We start from the raw sequence: 4,453 nt of genomic DNA, 5'->3' as shown, positions 1-4,453 counted from the left end.
AGTAGTAGCGAGGGGTATGAACCCGCGCTACTACTAAGTTGATAGTAGTAGCGCGGGTTTATACCCCTCGCTACTACTAACTACAAGGTAGGTGAAGTCTCCATATTCTTGGTCGAATCCCTCCTCTCTCCCTCATCTCCCCCCTCTCTCCATAGGCTCTCCCATTCCGCTTCTCCCTCCCACCCGCGATTCCCTTCCTCATCCACCACCACCGCCGGCCTCGCACCTCATGCCTCCCCCAAATCCGGCGACCTCCACACCCACCGCAGCCCCCTCCCTCTCCTTCCTCCTCCTTCTCTAATGTTGGAAGGAGAGGGAGATCCAACAGAGCGCCATCCATGGCGGCGGCCAGATCCGCCATGGACACAACCACCGATGAGTTGTTCTTCCTACTCCTCTCTCTCTCCTCTCTCTCTCTCCATCTTCCAGATCGAGCAGAGCGCCATCCATGGCGTCATCTAGGGTTTCGACTCCAACTCCGGCGGCCACCGGTGAGTTGCTGCACCTACTCGTCTCTATCTCTCTCTTCCTCTTCTAATCCTAGTCTCTTTTCTTTGTAGCAGCAGCAAAGGAGAGGTGTATCACCATGGACGACTTCATCCCCTCTAGGATCAGCATCGACCATGGATGAAGAGGACGATGACGCCTAGCTAGCAACAGCAGGCATGGCTGGAATTTATTCATTTTTAATTCCTAATTAGTTAGCAGTAGCGAGGGTCCAGACCCACGCTACTACAAATGGACGCAGTAGTACCACCCGCGCTACTACTACTAGTTAGCTGTAGCGTCGTATTAGTAGCGCAGGCACCCGCGCTACTGATATACCTATAACCCACGCTACTGCTATTCTTTTTTTCCTAGTAGTGTATAGGTCACCATGTTCAATCTAAACCCTTGGATCAATAAAATGAATGGTCCAAATAGGTTGGGACCATCTTAAAACCTCTCTTATATAATTTAAAGCGACTATCCTTCACTCATGATTATTTTCTGCCGATCTACGTAGAAAATAACAAAAGTTTGACATAACAGTAAAGTCATAATTAAGATCCCCTGCGGGCGCCCGAGAAGCTAACCCTAGCTATCGGTGGAGCCATCCACCTCCTCGCCTTCCCTCCCTCGCTGCTGCTAGGGGCACGATCAGGCGAACCACGGCCGACAGAGGGGGAGGGGAGGGGGCATTTTCTCTTCTCCTCGCTTGGGTGGCTCGACGCGGGGGCGGCTTGCCTGGGTCTGGGTGCCACGGTAGGCGACGGGCATGGAAGCTCCTCAGCACGCCGGTGTCTTCGGCGTGGCAGAGGTGCATTGGCCGGTGCAGCGGAGGTGCTCACAGAGGTAGGTGCGGCGGCTTTGGAGCATGCAGCCAGACCAGATCCGATCTCGTGGGGCGAGCCATGGGCAGCGCGGGTCACAGGCAAGCGCCCCTGTCGTGACGTCCGGCTAGTAGGGGCGGCGTGACGAAAGCGGTCGACCCTATCTCTCTGCTCTTCAGGCGGTTGGAGTGTCGTAGTCTGGCCGGTGGTTGTTGGGGCGAACCGGGGAGCGAGGCAGGGCACCTCCTAGTCATCTTGATACCGAGTTATGGAGCTGGAGCTGCCAGAAGGGTTGTGTCAGTGGTCCATGTCCCTGATAGAGCAGTGTGGTGGCTGCACCGAGGTCGTGAACCCACCCCTGTGTAGATCTAGCTGGCTGGGCTGCCTTCCCACCAATGGGTCTGTTTTGGGGTGGAAGGAGATGTCTTCTACCTCTCACCAGTCGGTGATGTCCATTTGCCATTGTGGTTGTTGCAGTGTGTCTTGGTTGCCCGGGCGGCGATCCTGATGGTGGAAGTCATGTTGCTTGTGGGCGGGGTGTGCGGCTTAGGTGCGGGCTAGTTGCTATGGTTGCTATGGTCGTTTGGGCGGCGTGGCGGCCGGTGCTTCGATGAGTGGTGGCGTTTTGATGGTGGAGCGTGCGTTGTTGGGGAACGCAGTAATTTCAAAAAATTTCCTACGCACACGCAAGATCATGGTGATGCATAGCAACGAGAGGGGAGAGTGTTGTCTACGTACCCACACAGACCGACTGTGGAAGCGTTGACGCAACGTAGAGGAAGTAGTCGTACGTCTTCCCGATCCGACCGATCCAAGCACCGTTACTCCGGCACCTCCGAGTTATTAGCACACGTACAACTCGATGACGATCCCCGGGCTCCGATCCAGCAAAGCGTTGGGGAGGAGTTCCATCAGCACGACGGCGTGGTGACGATCTTGATGTTCTACCGTCGCAGGGCTTCGCCTAAGCACCGCTACAATATGATCGAGGTGGAATATGGTGGCAGGGGGCACCGCACACGGCTAAGGAACGATCTCAAGGATCAACTTGTGTGTCTAGAGGTGCCCTCCTGCCCCCGTATATCAAGGATCCAAGGGGGAGGGGGCGGCCGGCCAGGAGGAGGGCGCAGGAGGAGTCCTACTCCTACCGGGAGTAGGACTCCCCCCCCCAATCCTAGTTGGAAGAGGATTCCCCGAGGGGGAAAGAGAGAGAGGGGGGCCGACCACCTCTCCTTGTCCTAATAGGACTAGGGGAGGGGCGAGGCGCGCAGCCCACCTTGGGCTGCCCCTTTCTCCTTTCCACTAAAGCCCACTAAGGCCCATATAGCTCCTGGGGGGTTCCGGTAACCTCCCGGTACTCCGGTAAAATCTCGATTTCACCCGGAACACTTCCGATATCCAAACATAGGCTTCCAATATATCAATCTTTATGTCTCGACCATTTCGAGACTCCTCGTCATGTCCGTGATCACATCCGGGACTCCGAACTAACTTCGGTACATCAAAATGCATAAACTCATAATAACTGTCATCGTAACGTTAAGCGTGCGGATCCTACGGTTCGAGAACAATGCAGACATGACTGAGACACATCTCCGGTCAATAACCAATAGCGGGACCTGGATGCCCATATTGGCTCCTACATTTTCTACGAAGATCTTTATCGGTCAGACCGCATAACAACATACGTTGTTCCCTTTGTCATCGGTATGTTACTTGCCCGAGATTCGATCGTCGGTATCCAATACCTAGTTCAATCTCATTACCGTCAAGTCTCTTTACTCATTTCATAATACATCATCTCACAACTAACATATTAGTTGTAATGCTTGCAAGGCTTATGTGATGTGCATTACCGAGAGGGCCCAGAGATACCTCTCTGACAATCGGAGTGACAAATCCTAATCTCGAAATACGCCAACCCAACATGTACCTTTGGAGACACCTGTAATGCTCCTTTATAATCACCCAGTTACGTTGTGACGTTTGGTAGCACCCAAAGTGTTCCTCCGGCAAACGGGAGTTGCATAATCTCATAGTCATAGGAACATGTATAAGTCATGAAGAAAGAAATAGCAACATACTAAACGATCGGGTGCTAAGCTAATGGAATGGGTCATGTCAATCAGATCATTCAACTAATGATGTGACCTCCTTAATCAAATAACAACACTTTGTTCATGGTTTAGGAAACATAACCATCTTTGATTAACGAGCTAGTCAAGTAGAGGCATACTAGTGACACTCTGTTTGTCTATGTATTCACACATGTATTATGTTTCTGGTTAATACAATTCTAGCATGAATAATAAACATTTATCATGATATAAGGAAATAAATAATAACTTTATTATTGCCTCTCGGGCATATTTCCTTCAGTCTCCCACTTGCACTAGAGTCAATAATCTAGATTACACAGTAATGATTCTAACACCCATGGAGCCTTGGTGTTGATCATGTTTTGCTCGTGGAAGAGGCTTAGTCAACGGATCTGCAACATTCAGATCCATATGTATCTTGCAAATCTCTATGTCTCCCACCTGGACTAGATCCCGGATGGAATTGAAGCGTCTCTTGATGTGCTTGGTTCTCTTGTGAAATCTGGATTCCTTTGCCAAGGCAATTGCACCAGTATTGTCACAAAAGATTTTCATTGGACCCGATGCACTAGGTATGACACCTACATCGGATATGAACTCCTTCATCTAGACTCCTTCGTTCGCTGCTTCCGAAGCAGCTATGTACTCCGCTTCACATGTAGATCCCGCTACGACGCTTTGTTTAGAACTGCACCAACTGACAGCTCCACCGTTTAATGTAAACACGTATCCGGTTTGCGATTTAGAATCGTCCGGATCAGTGTCAAAGCTCGCATCAACATAACCTTTTACGATGAGCTCTTTGTCACCTCCATATACGAGAAACATATCCTTAGTCCTTTTCAGGTATTTCAGGATGTTCTTGACCGCTGTCCAGTGATCCACTCCTGGATTACTTTGGTACCTCCCTACTAAACTTATAGCAAGGCACACATCAGGTCTGGTACATAGCATTGCATACATGATAGAGCCTATGGCTGAAGCATAGGGAACATCTTTCATTTTCTCTCTATCTTCTGCAGTGGTCGGGCATTGAGTCTA

The sequence above is a fragment of the Triticum dicoccoides genome, chromosome 7A (assembly GCF_002162155.2).
Source record: "Triticum dicoccoides isolate Atlit2015 ecotype Zavitan chromosome 7A, WEW_v2.0, whole genome shotgun sequence".
NCBI lineage: Eukaryota > Viridiplantae > Streptophyta > Magnoliopsida > Poales > Poaceae > Triticum > Triticum dicoccoides.
Note: the sequence above shows the minus strand (reverse complement) of the source record.